This window comes from Arachis ipaensis, chromosome B09, assembly GCF_000816755.2.
Source record: "Arachis ipaensis cultivar K30076 chromosome B09, Araip1.1, whole genome shotgun sequence".
In the NCBI taxonomy this organism is placed as follows: Eukaryota; Viridiplantae; Streptophyta; class Magnoliopsida; order Fabales; family Fabaceae; genus Arachis; species Arachis ipaensis.
Window position 1 is genome coordinate 98,787,464 of NC_029793.2, and position 6,482 is coordinate 98,793,945.

A 6,482-nucleotide genomic window follows, 5' to 3' on the forward strand; every position below is an offset into this window, starting at 1 on the left:
TTAGAATGACAAAATTAAGTTAAGAATCTTATGATTCTCCTTTCATAAGACATTTAGAAAAATGCAAGAGAAGAGTATGAAAATAATTTGAGATATTAAAAGCAAGAAAGTAAAAGAATGAAGAAAAAAAAAGCAAATGATTAAGGGGTCTTTGCCACAAGAGAGCAGACAGCAAAGACTAAAAGAATCTAAAGAATCTCTGCTACAAGAGAGCAAAGGCCAAAGATAAAAAGACTCTAAAAGACTATCTGGCACATGAGAGCAGATGAAATGTGATTATTTGCTACTGAAAACAAGTAGAGATATGGTGGTGATTCCACCGAGAAAGTTGCTTTCCAGAGATACATTAGCCAATCCAGGGGATGGTCACACCTGTAAGACAGAAATTGCTTACAGAGGTTATCAGTACATACATCGGCTAGAGAGAGCCACACCTATAAGACAGAGGTTACTTACAGAGGTTATGTTTGCATACATCGGCTCAAGAGAGTCGCACCTGTAAGACAAAGGTTGTTTACAAAAGTTATGGCACTGGAAGCCAAACTCAGATAAAGGTTGCTGGGTTACGTCAAGAGCAGGTAGAAACTGAAGGATAAGCTCATTACCTACACTAGGAATAGATAGATGGTGCACGAATTGTAAATCACACTTTTCACAACTCGTACCACTAACCAGCAAGTGCATTGGGTCGTCCAAGTAATACCTTATGTGAGTAAGGGTCGAATCCCACGGAGATTGTTGGCTTGAAGCAATCTATGGTTATCTTGTAATTCTTAGTCAGGATATCAATTATAATTATCAGTTTGGATTGCGAAAAATAAAAGAGCATGAATTAAATACTTGTTATGCAGTAATGAAGAATATGTTGGAGTTTTGGAGATGCTTTGTCTTCTGAATCTCTGCTTTTCCCCTGTTTTCTTCTTCATGCACGCAAGGTTCCTCCTATGACAAGCTGTGTGTTGGTGGATCTCTGTTGTCAATGGCTACCATCCGTCCTCTCAGTGAAAATGGTCCAGGTGCGCTGTCACTGCACGGCTAATCATCTGTCGGTTCTCACTCATGCTGGAATAGGATCCATTAATCCTTTTGCGTCTTTCACTACCTCAAAGAGTACAAAGTTCAGATCTAAAATGTCATGAGGTGCAAAATAAATCTCTAAAAGTTGTTTAAATACTAAACAAGTAACCCAGGTTTATAGAAAATGAGTAAACTAAGATAGATAGTGCAGAGATCCACTTCTGGGGCCCACTTGGTGTGTGCTGGGGCTGAGACTTGAGATTTACACGTTCCTAGACTGTTTCTAGAGTTAAATGGCAGGTTGTAACCTGTTTCTGGCGTTTAACTCCAACTTGTAACCTGTTTCTGGTATTTAACGCCAAAATGCAACATGGAACTGGCGTTGAACGCCAGTTTACGTCATCTATCTTTGAGCAAAGTATGAACTATTATATATTTCTGGAAAGCCCTGGATGTCTACTTTCCAACGAAATTGAGAGCGCGCCAATTGGAATTTTGTAGCTCTAAAAAATCTATTCCGAGTGCAGGGAGGTCAGAATCCAACAGCATCAACAGTCCTTTTTCAGCCTGAATTAGATTTTTGCTCAGCTCCCTCAATTTCAGCCAGAAAATAACTGAAACTACAGAAAAATACACAAACTCATAGTAAAGTCCAAAAATGTAATTTTTATTTAAAAACTAATAAAAATATAATAAAAAGTGACTAAAACATATTAAAAACTACCTACAAACAATGCCAAAAAGCGTATTAATTATCTGCTCATCAATAGGCATCATACTTGTTTGTGTATATGGTGTACGAATTGTAAATTACACTTTTCACAACTCGTACCACTAACCAGCAAGTGCACTGGGTCGCCCAAGTAATACCTTACGTGAGTAAGGGTCGATCCCACGGAGATTGTCGGCTTGAAGCAAGCTATGGTTATTTTGTAATTCTTAGTCGGGAAATCAATGATAAGAGTGATTATATTTATGAAGAGTAAAAAGCATAAATTCAATAGTACTTGTTATGCAGTAATGGAGAACAGATTGAGGTTTTGGAGATGCTCTGTCTTCTGAATCTCTGCTTTCCTACTGTCTTCTTCTTCACGCACGCAGGTCTCCTTCCATGGCAAGCTATATGTTGGTGGATCACCGTTGTTAGTGGCTACCATCCGTCCTCTCAATGAAAATGGTCCAAATGTGCTGTCACCGCACGGCTAATCATCTGTCGGTTCTCACTCATGTTGGAATAGGATCCATTGATCCTTTTGCGTCTGTCACTACGCCCAGCACTTGTGAGTTTGAAGCTCATCATAGTCATCCCTTCCCAGATCCTACTCGAAATACCACAGACAAGGTTTAGACTTTCCAGATCTCAGAAATGGCCGCCAGTAATCCTAGCCTATACCACGAAGACTCTGATCATGAACCAAGAGGCTAAGAGATACACACTCAATCTAAGGTAGAACGGAAGTGGTTGTCAGACACGTATTCATAGGTTGAGAATGATGATGAGTGTCACGGATCATCACATTCATCACGGTTCAGTACAAGCGAGTATCTTAGAATAGAAACAAGCGTGATTGAATAGAAAACAGAAGTAATTGCATTAATTCATCGAGACACAGCAGAGCTCCTCACCCCCAACCATGGAGTTTAGAGACTCATGCCATCAAAAATACAATATGAAATGTGTAAAATGTCATGAGGTACAAAATAAATCTCTAAAAGTTGTTTAAATACTAAACTAGTAACCTAGGTTTACAGAAAATGAGTAAACTATGATAGATAGTGCAGAAATCCACTTCTGGGGCCCACTTGGTGTGTGCTGGGACTGAGACATGAGCTTTACACGTGCCTAGGCTGTTTCTGGAGTTAAACGGCAGGTTGTTACCTGTTTTGGGCGTTTAACTCCAACTTGTAACCTGTTTCTGGCGTTTAACGCCAGAATGGAACATGGAACTGGCGTTAAACGCCAGTTTACATCATTTATCTTTGGGCAAAGTATGGACTATTATATATTTCTGGAAATCCCTAGATGTCTACTTTCCAACGCAATTGAGAGTGTGCCAATTGGACTCCTGTAGCTCCAAAAAATTCATTTTGAGTGTCAGGAGGTCAGAATCCAACAACATCAGCAGTCTTTTTTCAGCCTGAATCAGATTTTTGCTCAGATCCCTCAATTTCAGCCAGAGAATACCTGAAATCACAGAAAAACACACAAACTCATAGTAAAGTCTAGAAATGTGATTTTTTCATAAAAACTAATAAAAATATAGTAAAAACTAACTAAATCATACTAAAGACTACCTAAAAACAATGCCAAAAAGTGTATAAATTATCCGCTCATCACAACACTAAACTTAAATTGTTGCTTGTCCCCAAGCAACTAAAAATCAAATAGGATAAAAAGAAGAGAATATACTATAAATTCCAAAATATCAATGAAACTTAGCTCCAATTAGATGAGCGGGAATAGTAGCTTTTTGCCTCTGAACAGTTTTGGCATCTCACTTTATCCCTTGAAGTTCAGAATGATTGGCATCTATAGGAACTCAGAATTCAGATAGTGTTATTGATTCTCCTAGTTCAGTATGTTGATTGTTGAACACAGCTACTTTATGATTCTTGTCCGTGGCCCTAAGCACTTTGTTTTCCAGTATTACCACCGGATACATAAATGCCAAACACACATAACTGGGTGAACTTTTTCAGATTGTGACTCAGCTTTGCTAGAGTCCCCAATTAGAGGTATCCAGGGTTCTTAAGCACACTCTTCTTTTTGCTTTGGACCTCGACTTTAACCGCTCAGTCTCAAGTTTTCACTTGACACCTTCACGCCACAAGCACATGGCTAGGGACAGCTTGGTTTAGCCGCTTAGGCCAGGATTTTATTCTTTTTGGGCCTTCCTATCCACTGATGCTCAAAGCCTTGGATCCTTTTTATTACCCTTGCCTTTTGGTTTTAAGGGCTATTGGCTTTTTGCTCTTGCCTTTTTGGTTTAAAGAGCTTTTGGTTTTTTCTGCTTGCTTTTTCTTTTTCTTTTTTTTCACCATTTTTCTTTTCTTTTTTTTTTCGCAAGCTTTTGTATTCACTGCTTTTTCTTGCTTCAAGAATCAATTTTATGATTTTTCAGATTATCAACAACATTTCTCTTTTTCATCATTCTTTCAAGAGCCAACAATTTTGACATTCATAAATAACAAATTCAAAAGACATATGCACTGTTCAAGAATTCATTCAGAAAACAAAAAGTATTGTCACCACATCAGAATAATTAAACTAATTTCAAGGATGAATTCGAAATCATGTACTTCTTGTTCTTTTATGATTAAAACATTTTTCATTTAAGAAAGGTGATGGATTCATAGGACATTCATAGCTTTAAGACATAGACACTAGATACTAATGATCATGTAATGAAGACACAAACATAAATAAAGCATAGAAAATGAAAATAGAAAAAATAAATAGACAAGGAGATTAAGGAACGGGTCCACCTTAGTGAGGGTGGCGTCTTCTTCCTTTTGAAGAACCAATAGTTCTCATGAGCTCCTCTATGTCTCTTCCTTGCCTTTGTTGCTCCTCCCTCATAGCTCTTTAATCTTCTCTAATTTCATGGAGGAGGATGGAATGCTCTTGGTGCTCCACCCTTAGTTGTCCCATGTTGGAACTTAATTCTCCTGGGAGATGTTAATCTGCTCCCAATAGTTTTGTGGAGGAAAGTGCATCCCTTGAGGCATTAGTGGTTATGGAAAAAATAAAAAATCAATGCTTTTTCCACGCCAAACTTAAAATGTTTGCTCGTCCTCGAGCAAAAGAAGGAGGAAAGGAGGAGAAGGAGGTGTGTGGTAGGTTCGGCCAAGGGTGGGGGAAGTGTGTATGAAAAGGTGTGGCAGGTGGGGATCCTGTAGGGTCCACAGATCCTGAGGGGTCAAGGACTTATCATCCCTGCTCCATTGAGGCGTGCAAAAATGCCCTTAGTGTGCAATCCTGGCATTTAACGCCAGACTGCTACTTGTTTCTGGCGTTAAACGCCAGCTTTTCTCCCTTTCTTGGCATTAAACGCCAACTTGATGCTCTGTTCTAGCGTTAAACGCCAGTCTGGTGCTTGTTTCTGGTATTTAACGCCAGCTTGATGCTTCTTTCTGGCGTTAAACGCCAGTCTGATGCTTCTTACTGGCGTTTAAACGCCAGTAAGCTCTTCCTCCAAGGTGAGCTGTTTTTAATGCTGTTTTTCATTCTGTTTTTGATTTTTTAGTTGTTTTTGTGACTTCACATGATCATCAACCTAAAGAAAACATAAAATAGCAATGGAAAATAAATAGATATAATTAAATAACATTGGGTTGCCTCCCAACAAGCACTTCTTTAATGTCAATAGCTTGACAGTGAACTCTCATGGAGCCTCACAGATAATCAGAGCAGGGTTGGGGCCTCTTAACACCAAACTTAGAGTTTGGTTGTGGCCTCCCAACACCAAACTTAGAGTTTGAATGTAGGGGTTTTGTTTGACTCTGTATTGAGAGAAGCTTTTCATGCTTCCTCTCTGTGGTTACAGAAGGAGAACCTTGAGTCTTATAGTTTGCAATGTCTACAAACCACAGAGCTTCCTGAATAGCAAACAATTGCTCATCTGGAAAGGTTTCAGAGATCTCAGTAGGAGGGAGGGATGCTCCTGCTACTGGTTCTATCCGGGACAGGTGATCAGCTACTTGATTCTCTGTCCCTTTTCTGTCTCTTATTTCTATATCAAACTCTTGCAGAAGCAACACCCATCTTATGAGCATGGGCTTTGAATCTTGCTTTGTGAGTAGATATTTAAGAGCAGCATGGTCAGTGTACACAATCACTTTTGATCCTACTAAGTATGATCTAAACTTGTCAATGGCATAAACCACTGCAAGCAGCTCTTTTTCCGTGGTTGTGTAATTTTTTTGGGCATGATTTAAAACACGGCTAGCATAATAAATGACATGCAGAAGCTTGTTATGCCTCTGTCCCAATACTGCACCAATGGCATGGTCACTGGCATCACACATTAGTTCCAAAGGTAATGTCTAATCTGGTGCAGAAATAACTGGTGCTGTGACCAGCTTAGCTTTCAGAGTTTCAAACGACTGCAGACACTCTGTGTCAAACACAAAAGGCGTGTCAGCAGCTAACAGATTGCTCAGAGATTTTGCGATTTTTGAAAAATCCTTTATATACCTCCTATAGAATCCTACATGCCCCAGAAAGCTTCTGATTGCCTTAACATTGGTGGGTGGTGGTAATTTTTCAATTACCTCTACCTTAGCTTCATCCACCTCTATTCCCTTGTTCGAAATTTTATGCCCAAGGACAATTCCTTCAGTCACCATAAAGTGACATTTTTCCTAATTTAAAACCAGGTTAGTTTCTTGGCATCTTTTCAGAACAAGTGCTAGATGGTTAAGACAGGAGCTAAATAAGTCTCCAAATACTGAGAAGTCATCCA